Here is a 15,755-nt window from a genome sequence, read left to right as displayed (position 1 = left end):
GGTGCATCCCCAAGTGCCTGCAACAGTGCTTGGCATGCAGTAGGCACTCAGTTGATACCTGTTGAATAAAGGACCAAGGTGAGGCTCCACCAAGTGCTGGGTATTGCATCAGGTGGTCATCTCAGAGTTAGACCCCCTGACAACCCCCGGCACTTGCTCACCTGGGGAACAGTGCAACCTCGATGACTAGCCCTACCTCTTCCCTCAATGCCTTGTCCTCCTTGCCCTTCTGGTTGACATGGGAGGTTATGTTTGCATCTGTTACTGGCTACCATGAGGGATGACCCTAGAAATATCTGTGAGACAAATGTGAATGGATGGTAATCAGTCTTTGGCTGGCGAACATGATGCATTCTACACGGAAAGTGAAAAATAATGATGCACGTCTGAAATTTGTGTGTTGTAAACCAATGTTACCTCAATCCAAAAATAAGATGTGGAATAAATCCCAGAGCTAGCTTAACATTTTTCAGGGACGAACAATGCCCCAAACTGCTCAAGAGCTGAGCCAACCTGACAGCAGAGCCGCTGAGGAGGAAAGAAGGCTGGAAGGTGAGGCAAGAGTCACATCCCAGATGTGGGAAGCACGAGAGGAGCAGCTGAGGGGAGAGGCACAGAGCTCAGCGGCAGAATCCTCCTGACGGCTTCTACCCTGAAGATGGGCCTCGGTAACTGAAGCCCAGTGACAGAGGTGGCTCCAGCTGGGCCAGCAATGACTCGAGTCACCACCTTCTGGACCTCCGGGTCCACAGACTAGCTGCCTCTCTGCTGACAAAGATGAAGCCCCCACTTTAAAGAGGAGACAACTGAGACCAGGAGAGGTGAGGCGACCACCCAAAGTGACACTACTTGAAAGAGACAAGGACTGGCTGCTTTTTTTTTCTTTTTCCGTTTTGAACATGACTTTAATGCAAGGAGGTGAACAGTCAGTGACCCTTTTACTTCTTTTACAAATAAAGCTCTTTTGGAAACAGAACGGGCAGTGCCAGGCCTGGGGACAAGAACAGAGGAGCCAAGGGACTTTGGACCACTGTGTCTGGAGCTCTGTCTGGTCAAAGGAACCTGGGGCAGGGGCTGATGCTGGGAGAGGCCGTTCCCTTCCTGAGTGCCCTGGGCGCAAGCTCTTTCTGATGGGGGCTCTGCCGACATCCACAAGCCTGCTGTGTACTCTTACAGTCTCTTACAGTGAGTCAATCACCCCCACTTTCATGCCAGATCCTATAGAGAACCAGTTTGATTGTTTGAGAACTGGTTTCATCCTCTTTGCCGCCTTATAATAAAGCTGTTAGTTATGGTGGATGGGAAGTAGGTGAGTGCATCTTATGTGCTGGTTGCCTGGTCAATAGCCACTGCCCCGCCCCCATATCCACACCAGTGTCACTCACCTCCTCCCAGGCTACAGAGCCCTGCTGTTCACAGGGCAGCAGGAGTCTCTCCACACATCTAGCCGATGCATCGTGATGGTCTGAGCCTGCCAGGAAGCTGCTTCCCCTTTGCCCACGATTGGTTTGGGAAATGTGACCCAGATCTGGACAGTGAAAGGTGGGATCAAGACAGCCAGGGGACTATGCAAAAGATGTGACTCCCTGAGAAAAAGGGACAACTGATGAGAAATATCTCCCTCTACTGCTTTTGGACATTGCCAGGTGAAAATGTGCCACTTGAGGCTGCTGCAGCCATAGTGGACCACGCAGGGTGTGACCACAGACACAGGTCCTGTGTGAGGGAAAAGCCTGGGTCCCCAGCGGCCTTTGAGCTGCTGAACTGAACCTGAGTTACCTGCTTCCTGACTTCCTGTAACAGAGACAGTGAACACTCTGGCTGCTGAAACCCCTCTTCTGCTTCTTGCAGCCACGTGCATCCTGTGGGGAAAATGAGCTCCTGGGCCCCACATGATCCAAGGTGCCCACCATCTGAAGGCTTTCCCCATGGAACACAGTAGCCATCTGGCCTGCCTCTTGGCTCCTGACCCAATATTTTCTGGAGTAGTGCATGAGGGGTTGACACCTCTGTGCCTCTAAATGCCGCCCCTTCGAGCAGCAGGAACATTTGCCCAGGGCTTCTGTTGGAAGAGACCTGGGGTCTCTCAAGCAGGGGCAGATTATCAGGCTCCCCTCCTGCTCTGATGGTTTCCAGTGCTTAAAGCCACCAGTGATTCCATGTTTGGAGGTACGTAGTCATTGGCCTTTCCATCTAGAGCAAATGTTTAGTCTCTCTCTAAAAAAAGTTTAGTATTGAGTAGTTTTTAAAGAGTGTCAGAAGGAAAGTGAAAGTGAAATTCCCAACTTTGGTATGAAGCTGATCCATGAGCAGCAGAACCCCCGGACACCATGGCTCAGGTCAGTCCCTGGGACATTTCCATCAGTGGCTGTACAGTGGAGGGGCCACTCTGCTCCTACAGAGAGCTCAGTCTGGGTTGCTGACCTTGAACACAATTGACTCTAGAGCTTGAAAGGCTTTGGAAGGCTTTCACAGAAAACTGTATTTGTGATTTAAAAGTCCCTTTTCCTACAGGGCTGTGAGCTCTTCAGGCAGAGTGAGCCTCCTCTCTGTGTCTGGCACAGTATGGGGAAGGGGGGCGCAGGGACCCCAGTGTGGGAGGAACTGTGGGGGTCTTGGAGCTGTGGCTGGCTGAGCTGAGAAAGAAGCTGGAGTGTGGGCCATGGCAGGACCCAGAACTTGGATGTGAGTGAACCCCCACCTTGTCTGCCTCAGCTGCCAGCTGGAGTTTGGGGCCTTCTGAGCTCCAGTCCTGTCTCTCTCCTCTTTCCCCCACGGCATTTGTCCTCCCTTACTAAGTGCATTCGAACTTCAGCGTTCTGACTCTTAAACCTCCCCTCTTATCAGCCCTGATCTCCAGGTTAATGCAAGTTCCAGGGAGGGGCAGACAGAGTTCAGCAGTGTGCAGCTGAAAAGAAACCACCTAACTTGGGCTATTGCTGGAAACGGGGCAATTGTGGCAAGACACACTGCACATTCCAGAGGGCAGTCTGCCCTGTGTGTCGCCTGGTTCTGAGAAGGGCTTCCTTGCTGCCAAAATGAATCAGGGCTCTGTTGCCTGGGGAACCTGTCTCCTTATCCAGGCAGGGATCAAGCTCATAGTTCATCTATCACCAGCTGTTTCGACAGGGTCCAGGCCTTGCCTTAGTTAGACAGTTTCAGAGTGAAAAAATTCCCTTGTGATTCCAAAGTGGAGATGGTCTCTGAGCCTGCCCTGCCTTGGCTGAGATGGAGGAGGAGCTAGGCAGCAGTCTTGGCCCCACTGGTCCTCCAGCCCTCTTCCATGTATATTTCTTTGTCCCCCTTTCCAAGCCAGGCCCTTTGCTGTATCCTGGAGATACAGGGAGAGAAGGAGAAGAGCATACAGGATCCTGCTTGAATGAAGCTCAAAGCCCAGAGGGGTGCAGACAGGCATAGAGAATTGCAACACATGACCCATGCAGGGAGAGGCAGAGGTATTTGTGGCCTACGGACCAAGAGAGTGAAGTTGAGCTCAGGTGGGGCCTTCAGGGCAGTTTCTCAGAGAAGGAATGTCTGATGGAGGAAGAAAAGGAAGAGTGGGTATGAGGAAGATGGCTGGGGATAAAAATAACTCATGTGCAGAGCATCAGAGACAAGAGCAAGCTCTGTGATGAGGGAAAGGAAGTGATGTAGTGAACCTGGGGGTCAGAGCACAGGGAAGGCAAGGAGGGGTGAGGAAGGACCAGTCATAAAGGGCCTGTGAGCTGCCCAAAGGGTATGCCCTGTGCCCTAAGGCCAGAGGAAGGTCATTGCCAGACGTGTCCTTTGGGAAAGCCAAGTAGGTTTTGGGGATGATGAGGATTTTAGGCTGGTTAATTTTAAAAACTGCAGATGAGAAGCAGGCTCTGAGGACTGGAATTTGCTTGCTCTTTGAGAGATATTTGCATTTGTGAAGGAAGGGGGATGACCTTGTAGGGACCTGAAATTGGCCACCCCAGGATTTGTCTCTTTGGCATCGGGATTGTTTGGGGCTGATTGCTTTTGATAAACTGGGACAGGAAGGGAGGCTCTGGGGAATGGAACTTGCCCTTGTTGGGACACATTTACATTTGTAAGGTAAATCTCTATCTGTAAAAGGTGCCTCCCTCTCTGTACCAGGAAGAAGAAGAGAGATGACCTTGTCCCTAGAAACCCTAAATGGGGAAGGCAAGAACTTGGGTTGGTTGCTGTCTGGCAATCTCATGTAACTGATTTGGGGTGGTGGCTTCTGACCTTTACTTAATCCGATTTGATTCTTGTCTAAAAGTCATGGGATCACCCAATGACCAGACCCCACCTGCACTGATACCATTTTAACTTTTTTCATGTTCTTTCCTTTGTCTTGTAAAGAGATGACTCACATACCCATGCCTTATAAAATTAGCCCTAACCCTCAACTCGGGGCAGCAGCAGTGGCTCCTCCTGTCTGTGGGCCCTGTCTCCACGCAGCAGCCTGGCTGCCCATGGGTCCTGTTTCCATGCCGGCAGCAGCAGCAGCTCTGACTGCCCTTGGACCCTGTCCCCGTGCTATGCCACACTATTCTCTAAATAAAAGAGCACTACTGGCAGATCTTGAGAGTCCAAGAAATCTTTCTTTCAACTCCTCGGCTGATGGACCCCGCATCATTTCTGGTGGCCCATACGGGGATTTGCTTCATCGGCTTGTTAGCTCGAGTTCTGGTCAGTGCCCTTTTTCCTTGTGCCTTTCTCTTTTTCGGGGATGGATCTAAATTCACTTCTGCATAGGGAACTTTCTTGGATGGCTGTATGAATCCACGTTTGCTGCCCATGGCTACTCTATGGGGCAAATCGTGGCATTCAGCTTGAAGAGAATCAGTAACTTAAGCCTCAGGGTGATGAAGAATGAATTAATCCATTCCTTCTTGACTCTATCTCTAATAGACAAAGTTTACGTGGGCACGGGTCTGCCACTTAAATCATTAGGACGGTCGCCAATCTCCAAGACTCCCATGGAAGGTTTCTTTTCCTAAGGCTGGACTGGTATCCCTCCCATGGCACCTGACCACTCTTCGAACTGCAGGAAAGTCCCAATCAGGACTCCAGTTCAAGGAAAGTACCAAACTCTAACCTTCGGCTGAGTATGGGAACCCCTTCTTGGGAGAATGGCTCCAGGATGCAATTGGGTAGAATGTCCCCCAGACTGGCGGAAAATTCCTCACTGTTTTTCTCTTTCTCACTGTCTTTGTCCTTTTATCCTGGGGACCATTCACCAGGCACCTATTACTGCCAGGCATAATAGGGAAGATGTTCAAGGGATGCCCCCATCATCCCTTGCTACAGGAACCCCAATGGGGGGATTTTCAAGGTACTGGCTCCCTTTCTTTCATCTCTCTTAAAGTTCTCTTTTTTTCTCGGGGACCATTCACCAGGCACCTGTTACTGCCAGGCATAGCAGGGAAGGTATACAAGGGCTGCAATGCCGGGGGACGCCCCCATCACCCCTTGCTATAGGAACCCCACAGTAGGAACAACGGGTAGGACGCTGCCCTAGGTTCAGGGAGGATTTTCAAGGTAATGGACCTGTTTCTTTCATCTCTCTTGGAGTTACAATGGCCATTTTCGTCTCCTTTTGAGCTTTGCAACCAGGAAACAAAGAAATCTTTAAAGAGTCAAAGGCTCCACCCCTGGGAGCCCCAACTTTGGGTTTCTGGGCCTGATCATCCCGGTGACCCCAAGTGGGGTGCTCTCTCTTGGCGGTTGACTCATTGAGTATTTTAGTCACCTACTGAGTCAGTTATGAGGGTAGGAGACCTGTGATTCATTCTGTGAACTGTGGTGCTAGGGTTGTGTGCCCCAGCATGGGAACTGTTGTGTGACTCTTATCTTGATAACCCTCTGGAAGAGGCCATGAGGGCGAGGTCTGATCTCTTCTTTTCCTTTCTTTGTCTGTTTCATTCATCATCTCCTCTGTTGACACCAAAGGGAGGTTAAGTTCAGGCTGGACCTGAGCAGAACCTGGACTTTCTGTCAAATCAAAACTCAAGCCTTTTGCCAGGGACTTAACTCTCAACCCTGGCGCTGGGAGCCCCAGCCTCCAGCCAGTTCCAGGCCATTGCCTCCTGCTTCCCTGCCTCAACCGTGCTGGCTTGGAGACAAAGTGCCCAGGCTGAGCGAAACTTAACTAAATCTTATAACTATGTCAACACCTGCAATCGGCCTCTGCACCCTTTCTCCAGGTGCTGTCAGTCAGACACTGGCTTTACTGCCCTGGGGAATGCCCTAAGCATCCCCAGAGACTAACCGCTTGGTGCATTCTAACCAATTGGAAACACTTGCAATTGGGTGGGTTATGCCCCAGAAACTTCAGCCAGGAGAAAACTTGAGGGGTTTCTCCGTGCCTTTGTGATGCAGTTGGACAGGTAGATCAACCTGGAATGTAATTTGAGTTACAATCCAGTTTCTGGGAAATCAAGAGCAACTGTCCTTAGGAAATCCTTGCAAGACTGGAAATACAGCTCTAGAGGCAGTTCAGATTCCACCTAGTTCCTTTATCACGAAAAGGATTATCATCTCCCCTCTCCAGGAACTACTATCTAGCCCATCACTAATTCCTAAGACTGAAGAAAAAAAAGAAAAAAAGAAAAGAGGAGGGGAGAGGAAAAACGGCCATAAGCGTGCCCTTGTCAAAAAAAAATCTAGCATCTTGAGTATCTTCTCCACAAATATTGGTAAAAAACACAATAGCTGTGCAGTCTCTGTGTACGTGTGTCTGTGTGTACGTTATATGTGTGATATTTTACCTCCGGATGGTATTGCCAAAATTAAGAGCTCTGTTTAATTGGCTTAAAGTAAGCGCTTACATAAATTCTAAATGTAGTAGAAATTAATCCAATGTCTTTCAAGTTAACGTGATGTGAATTAACCTTTGGTAAATGAAAGCTTGTTTAAGTTTGTTGGTTTGATTAAAAATAGTCTTGTTGTCAGAGTTGTCGGTATTTGCATATGATGCAGGCATGCAGCCTGGGTTTCCTAGTCAAAAAAGTTCATGTTGTCTTTTAGAAATTCATCAGCAAAATAATAGCTTTAAATGATGACCGGTTTTGTCTAATGTCTCATGAGGTTTGTAGGTAAGTAGGTAATCTGAACATAATTGTTGGAAACAAACGGTTTAAATAGATAAAAGTGGGTACAATAACAGTTTTGTCTGTGTATACTTGGAAAAAAAGAAAAACAGCTTCCAAATTCTTTTTGATAGCAACCTTGAGTTTTGCCAAGTTAAGTTAAATGACAAAAGTCTGAGTATCTGGGTCATTTTTGGATTGGATAGAACACAAACATTATTGCTAAACGTATATAAGTTATCTACTTTTGGCTTCTTATTGTAAAGAGGCTAAAAGCGTTTGGGTCTATTAAAAAGCATGCCTTGTGTTTTACTGTAAAGCGACGTGTTTCTGAAATTATATAAAAGACAATTCGTAATTGCTTACCTTTTTAGTGTTTACTAGGTCTGTTAAGGGTTAAAAGTTCTTATTAACCTATATGATTAAAGCTACTGGGAATTAATAAGGAAAACAGCTCTGTATTCAAGGAAAATTAAAATGTATGTTTTCAGTAAAGAAGGTATAAAGAATGGAAATGTTTTGTTTGATGGGTTAAGAAAGATAAATTTGTCCTAATGTACTAGAAAGGAAAAAGAAAGACTTTGGGACAAATTCTGAAGGCAAAAAGAAAGTTGTAGAAGGTTTGTGAAGGAGAAATTCTGAAAGGAGTCTTATGCCTGGTCAAGTAGACTAAGATTAAAGTAAATCCAATTAAGTGAATGAGTTTTAATGTTAAAAATAAGCTGGTACAGAAATTAAAATTTGGTTTTCTCTCAAAGGATAATTTTCTTGAACTTTTGGCCTGCTCTAACTCTACCTAAAAGACAAAAATCTATGTTTTGTTAAAACAATTTCTTATATTCACAAAGAAAGAGGTCTCTTCTAAAATTTTTTGACTGTGTTGTTTGTTCTTCACTGTCTCTGTTGTCACTTTGAATGGTTACCTGAGCATTGTTTAACAGTGAGCGTTGTTTCCTATTTGAACAAGCATTTTAAAAACTTTTGATATTTTTTGACAAGCTTCTCCCTCAAAAATATTCAAATCCTGGATGAAGGCTTTCTTTTGACCTGGTAGAAGGAAGAAAAATTTCTCTGAGGATTTTCAGAGGGCCCCTGAGACTTCTCAAAGAAATTTGCTCTCTCTTCCTATAAGGAGGAAAATACTAAACTAATTAGGCTTATTTGGTCTATTAAATTACGTGGGAAGCATTGTCAAATAAGTGATGATAAACTTTCTTAGGTGGTATTATGTGGGTAAATGTTATTGATATATGTGTCTTAAAATTATATAACATTTCTAAAATTCTGATCTGTCCTGGTTATCGGTCATAATTCCAGTTATTATCTTGAAGTGTTATATGTCACAGAAGTAGCCAAGTTTCTTTGTCAATTGCCCTTTTGAGACTTGTCCATTTGCAGATAGTTGCTGTGATGCACTTTTGCTTTTGCAAATATGTTTCGTCTTCAGAGAAATTCCCGGAAAGGATTCTGACTCAAGATTCTAAACTACAGGCTTTTGATAAACTTTCAGAGTGTAAAACTGAACTGGGTAAGAAATTACAGAATTCTAACAGAAACTGAGATCATGGATCTGCTAACAGAAGATTATACAGGACTGTGTGAACTGATGAGGATGATTATAATGTTTTATGACTTTGAAATATTGTTTTTGAAGTGTTGTTTTGTTTTCTCAGGTTTAAGGAAATCTTTTCTCTTATGCTAACTATGACTTATAGCAATTTGGTGAAATTATACCTTTATGAGCAGAACTGAAACATTTATCTTTTTCTTCCTACCTGATCCCTCCAGAATTAGAAACTCTGTGAGTATGGTTATTTCGTGGCAATATAGTTATTTGCATAAGTTCAATAAGAATCTGTTCTCCTTATAACAGGACACACTGGTTATATTACTAAGGCTTTGACTGGAATGTCATATTTGAAACATACAGGCTCAGATATGACAAGACAGCTTTTTCAGGAACAAAGACTGGACTTTTTTTTATTCAGGAACAAAGATTGGACTTTCTGGAATACAGCCACTTGGAAACATGGGCCTGGTACCTTGTTTACAGAGATTCTGGCAATCTTACCCGGTAAGTAAGGAAGCTTGCTTATCTGGCAGGTGCAAGGAACCTCAGAATATTTTGGGGAGCTCGAGAAGAAAGAAATCCACCCAAATTTGTAGGTGCCGCAGGCAAAATCTGACAGCATGTCCTTGGCTTGGCTTTTCTGGCCTCGAGAGGCCTTTACAGTTCAATCTGAGATTCCTCAAAAATTCCAGCAAAGCAGATTTAAAAGAGCCTGTATAATCAATTGCTATTCTTGCTGCACTTATGTAAATAATTGGACCAAGTTGTATTGAAACTACACTTTATTTTCAAACCAGTTAATCTTAATTTGGCTATCTTTTGTAAAAATGAGGGTGATTTTAGAGAGAAAAATTATGTTTCAGTAGAAGCTATAGTATGCATTCATGGATATTAGATTCTAGCTCTTCTTTTCTACAAGATTCATCTATTACTAATCATAATGTCTCCTTGTGGCCATCCATCTCTGACACCTGGGAGTTCCCTGGCCACAATCAAACCTTTTCCTTAAACACTACTGCCCAAATACTAACTAGATTTGCCTTATCACAGGTGGATCATAAACAACAAGTTCCAGAGGTAAAGTCCCCAACTTATCGATACACACAGGATGGACAATATCAAATTTGGGACGAATATATTTAGCTCACTCCAACTAGTGGTCAACTCAGTCAAAAGGCCAGTCTATGTTGGGAACAAACCCATCACACCCGTGATACATGGCTTAATAGCCCCCAACCTATGGGAAAAATTCCCCGTTACATGTGTTCTCACAGCATAGCCTTAAGAAATACCAATTGGTTTGGGACTGACTGGAATAGACAGCCCAGCGTACATTGGTTAGCCCCTAATGGCACTCAGTGGTTATGTGGCTCCAACTTCTGGCCTTGGCTGCCAACTGGATGGATTGGACGATGCACCCTAGGCTTCGTCTGGATGCAGGGTAGAACTACATTTACTATATCCCCTCCTGCTAACCTACCCAACCTGCAACAGCGCTGGACCCGCTCTGTCTTCCACTGGTATGACCACGTTGCCTCAATTTTCCTTCCTCAATTAGGAATCAAAAGTGTCATCTGGCACATGGAAGCTCTAAACAAATTTACTATGAAAGCATTAAATGATACACAACATAGCCTTTTGCTGCTTGATTTAGACGTATCCCAAATGCGTAAGGCGGTCCTCCAAAACCGAATGGCACTGGATGTCTTGACAGCAGCGCAAGGGGGCACTTGTGCCATTATAAAAACTGAATGTTGTGTTTATATTCCTGACTACCATCAAAATATCTCTGGCTTCCTATCTGATATGAACCACCAAATTAAGTCCATGTCTGACCCTACCCTATCTCTAAATGATTGGTTGAACTCTTGGTCAGAACCAGGTTTCTGGACTAATATCAAAACCCTATTCGTTGGGTTAATCATATTGCTTGTATTTCTTATTATAACTTGTTGTCTATTTCGTTGCTTGTCTTCTGCCTATCAACAAAGTTTCACCTCCTAGACCACCTCTTGTCAAATGATTCTCTTGTCTCCAGAGGCTCTGTATACCTTGTCAGCCTTGGGCTCCACGGGCGCAGTCTTCTGGTCCGCTGAACCTCCTACCTGTACCTATGGCCCCATTTAGGGACAGCTCTACAACCTTGTACAGCTGGAAGTAGTTACTGAAGACTGACCATCGTCCATATCGCCAAAAGATTTTGGGGCCAAATGGATTCAGGGGGGTTTATGATGAGGATTTTACGCTGGTTACTTTTAAAACTACAGATGAGAAGCAGGCCCTGAGGACTGGAATTTGCTTGCTCTTTGAGAGATATTTGCATTTGTGAAGGAAGGGGGGATGACCTTGTAGGGACCTGAAATTGGCCACCCCAGGATTTGTCTCTTTGGCATCGGGATTGTTTGGGGCTGATTGCTTTTGATAAACTGGGACAGGAAGGGAGGCTCTGGGGAATGGAACTTGCCCTTGTTGGGACACATTTACATTTGTAAGGTAAATCTCTATCTGTAAAAGGTGCCTCCCTCTCTGTACCAGGAAGAAGAAGAGAGATGACCTTGTCCCTAGAAACCCTAAATGGGGAAGGCAAGAACTTGGGTTGGTTGCTGTCTGGCAATCTCATGTAACTGATTTGGGGTGGTGGCTTCTGACCTTTACTTAATCCGATTTGATTCTTGTCTAAAAGTCATGGGATCACCCAATGACCAGACCCCACCTGCACTGATACCATTTTAACTTTTTTCATGTTCTTTCCTTTGTCTTGTAAAGAGATGACTCACATACCCATGCCTTATAAAATTAGCCCTAACCCTCAACTCGGGGCAGCAGCAGTGGCTCCTCCTGTCTGTGGGCCCTGTCTCCACGCAGCAGCCTGGCTGCCCATGGGTCCTGTTTCCATGCCGGCAGCAGCAGCAGCTCTGACTGCCCTTGGGCCCTGTCCCCATGCTATTCCACACTATTCTCTAAATAAAAGAGCAGTACTGCCAGATCTTGAGGGTTCAAGAAATCTTTCTTTCGACTCCTCGGCTCAACGATCCCGCATCAGGGAGACTGGATGTGGAGTGGCAGGGATAGGAAGAGTGGGGCTAGTTGGGAGGCCACGGGGGTCACAGAGGCAGTAACAGACTGCCCTGATCAAAGTCAGTGGGTGGGAGATGGGAGAGGAAGTAAAGTCAGGAGAAACTTCTAGAGTTAGCATTGACTGGACTTTGTGATTGGCTGCAGGTGGCAGTGGCTGGGGGTAGGTGGGGCAGAGGGAAGGGATGAGGGAGGGAGTTGGAGGACATAGGATGGCCCTCTTTTGGGGCTGGGAAACCTAGAATGAGGGGTTGGAGCAGGGGATGTTATTCCCCAGATCAAGAACATAGAGAAAAGGGGGTCAGAAAAGGAATTAATTCTTGCAACCTGGGTGACCTGCAGTGGCCCATAGACATTGTAGGGGAGAAAGACAATTCCTCTACTCTCTAGGTCCTTCTGGCTGGCCTTAGAATTAAACTGACGTGAGACAGAATAAGAGGACAGAGTAAAACAAGGTTTAATAACATGTACATATGGGAGAAACCCAGGAAAACTGAGTAGCTTGCCAGAATGGCTGAAGTCACCACCTTAAATACCATCTTCAGCTAAAGACAAAGGAAGATGTGAGAGGTAGTGGTTTGGGACTTCAAAGGGGAGAAATAAAATTTACACAGAGAAGGAAACCTAAGTGTTTGTTAACAAGTGTTTGCTCAGCCATCTATAGATAACGCGACCCGAGAGATAGAACTTTAATAAAAAAGGGCTTACTGGTGCCTTTCTGTCTATCATAGCTATTTTACATTATACTGTAGTTATCTTATGGTATTAGATCCTTCCTGGAACAGGCCTTCTATCTTAAACTCTTTTAGGCAGTTGTAGGAGAGGTCAAAATTTCTTTCAGAGTCTTTTGTCCTTAAAAATAATCAAGGAAGAGAGACACATTTTGAGATGGCCAAGTCTGATCCCCCAAAAGATTGAGGAATGGGGTGTGGAAAGGGAGGAAGGCAAGACTATGGGGTGACTGGTGAGAGATGTGGGCAAAGACAAGAGCCAATCAGGCCTCTTCATACAAGTGACCTTGAGCAAATCATCAATTCTTGGAACCCAGGTTCCTGCACCTGTACAAGGGGATAATAACCCCTCTTCTTCAGGTTGCTGTGTGGATTGAAGAGCCAGATGGCAGGTGTCTACGCAACTGCTGACAGCTGTGTGACCCCACAAGATCCTGGTCCCTGGCCAGACTGCCCGTTGGGTCACAATAAGATCCCTTCAATTTGCATCTCTTGGAACATCAGCTGTGAGAGAAGGTCATCCCAAGGCCACAAGGGGATCTAAGGAGAGGACTCGATGTGACTATGGACACCATGAGTAGAGGGTGCTGGGCTCCAGGGCCAGTCTGCAAGGAGAGAAGAGACTCAAGACCGACTTTCCAATGTTGGAGCTTGGATGGCCCTGGAGCGTGGACATATAGGAAAGATGTGGCACATACGACCTCGTGAGAACATATGTGCAGAAACACAGACACAAGCATGTGAACACACATCTGAATGAATCAGACACACTCCCTGGACCCGCTCTCCTTTCCCACATCTTGGGTAGGGGGAGGGAGGAAGAGGGGTTCCCCATGCTCAGGTCCCCGGAGCCTGCACAGTGGAGATGCTGTGAGAGCGACAGCAGGGCCTGGCCTCCTTCATGTGACAAGTGCTCCCATCTCCCTGGTTTCCTATGCAGCGATGAAGCTGTAGCATCACCCCTTCCCCAAAAGGAGCCACTCTCTTGAACAGGGGCTGGGGCTCCAGTTCATGTACATCTGGTAGTTCTGTCACAGGGAAGCCAAACGCCACACCTGGAGGGCTCGTGGAGACTCTGGAGTGGCTATGAGCACTGGGCCCTCTACATGGGAGATGAGAATATGGTCCATCTGGCCCCTGCGAATAGGGAAGGATTTTCAGCTTAAATAGCAGAACTTGAGTTTGTTTGTTTGTTTGTTTGCTGAGGAAGATTCGCCCTGAGCTACCATCTGCTGCCAATCTTCCTCTTTTATTTCATACGAGCCCCTGCCACAGAATGGCCACTGACAGACAACTGGTGTGTCCTGCTCCTTCCCCCCTCTTTCTGCCCTGCACCCTGATACTGTCAAGAGCTGAGAGATTCTCAGTCTGTGATTCCCAGGTGAATTCTTCATCCTTAAGCAACCAGGTCAACAACCCCCGGACTATGTACAAAACAGACCCCGGCCCGCAGCTGTGAGCATCAGTTCTGCAAAGGAGAAGTTTGTTGAATGGATGGAGTACCCCCCCCCCCCATGTGGAAAGCAAGGTGAGCTCTTTCTCACTGATCTGCGGTAGGTGCCCACAGGTGAGACACATTTGGCAGGAGGCCTCACTTTTTAGGGTTCTGCTCGTGCTGGGGGAGGGAGCGCTGGCAACAACGGTAGGACCAACACATTATTTCTCACAATACTGGGAAGAGCCACTATTTATTGAGTTCCAACTCAGTATGAGGCATTTTTAGTAATTTAAACTCATAGGTTCTCACAACCACCCCGCTAGGTTGATGTCATTTCACACCTTCCCATGTGAGCACCCTGAATTCACCTAAACCCATGAAATCTAAGCTCATTGAGGTGTGGTGGTGGTGTTTTTCCCCCAGGACAGCACTGCTTGCTTGGGGAACTGTGCTCACGAGGATGGTCAGTGGGCAACCCTGAGAGCACACACTGACCAAGCAGAAGAGCTGGTTCTGACTCTGGTGCCCCACGGCCCAGCTGTGTGACTTCTGAGCCGTTATTAGCCAGTCTGCCATCCTTCATCCCTCTATCCCATCTGCATCCCAGGGGTCTCACGAGAATGAAGTGTATGGGAAGTCCCGGAAAAGTGAGAGTGCTGCTCATATGTGGGCCGCTGTTATGAACGGCTTGTTGTCCCCACAGCCCTGGGGGTGATCAGAAAATGACTTATCATCTCTGGTCTACGGTGGAGGGAATTGAGGCTCAAAGGAGTCACATGATCTACCTAAGGTTCATCAGCACAGATCCTGTCACTCTGAGTCCAGCTATTCTCTAGTCTCCCTCCTGCCCTTGGAATGAACAGGTAACAGGATGCAAAGTCAACACACAGAAATCAATCATATTTCTATATAATTGCGGTAAACAACTTCAAAACTGAAGTTAAAAAATACCGTTTCCAGGGCCAGCCAGGTGGCGCAGTGGTTAAGTTCGCACATTCCCCTTCGGTAGCCTGGGGTTCCCTGGTTCAGATCCCGGGTGAGGGCATGGCACCACTTGGTAAGCCATGCTGTGGCTGGCATCCCACATATAAAGTAGAGGAAGATGGGCACGAATGTTAACTCAGGGCTAGTCTTCTTCAGCAAAAAGAGGATTGGCAGCAGATGTTAGCTCAGGGTTAATCTTCCTCAAAAAAAAAACCCATTTCCAATCCCCTAAAAAAAGTAGATACTTGGCTATAAATCTAACAACACATATACAGGATCTATATACCAAAAACTACAAGATGCTGATGAAATCAATCAAAGATCTGAGTAACTGGAAAGATATATGGTGCCAATGGATTGAAAGATTCAACATAAAAAAGAGGTCAACTCTTCCCAAGTTGTTCTATTAATTTAATGCAATTCCAATCACAATCCTGCAGGCTATTTGGTAGATATGGACAAGATGACTCTAAAATTTACATGAAAACACAAGGGACATGAATAGCTAAAATAATTTTGAAAAGAAGAATAAGGTTGAAGGAATTACATTATCCAATAACAAGATTTACTATAAACGTACAGTAATCAAGACAGTGTGGTATTGGCAAAGAGATGGATACATAGATTAAGAGAAGAAAATAGAGAGTGCAGACATACAGCTACACAAATATGGCCAATTGAGTCTTCACAAAGTTGCAAAAGCACTTCAACAGAGAAAGACAGATAGTCTTTTCAAAACAGTTATGGGAAGAATTGGACATCCATATGCAAAATCAAGAAACAAAATAAACCAAAAATCTTCAACGCAAACTGCACATCATAATTAACAATCAGCTCAAAATGGATCATAGATCTAAATGTGAACTATAATGTAT

The 15,755-nt window shown here is 45.8% G+C and overlaps 1 long non-coding RNA gene across 2 annotated transcripts; it reads left to right on the top strand.

Annotated features, from left to right (window-relative positions):
• The first annotated feature begins 2,267 nt into the window (after positions 1 to 2,267).
• On the top strand, positions 2,268 to 11,632 carry LOC139040806 (uncharacterized). Of its 2 annotated transcripts, none has more exons than XR_011495139.1 (3): positions 2,268 to 2,339; positions 9,071 to 9,156; positions 9,703 to 11,632. It is a non-coding gene; the product is annotated as an uncharacterized lncRNA (long non-coding RNA). The 2 variants fall into 2 exon arrangements; XR_011495140.1 differs by lacking the exon at positions 2,268 to 2,339 and adding an exon at positions 2,361 to 7,088.
• The last annotated feature ends 4,123 nt before the right edge of the window (positions 11,633 to 15,755 follow it).

This window comes from Equus asinus, chromosome 17 (genome assembly GCF_041296235.1).
Source record: "Equus asinus isolate D_3611 breed Donkey chromosome 17, EquAss-T2T_v2, whole genome shotgun sequence".
NCBI lineage: Eukaryota > Metazoa > Chordata > Mammalia > Perissodactyla > Equidae > Equus > Equus asinus.
This window is presented reverse-complemented; position numbering and strand designations above follow the sequence as displayed.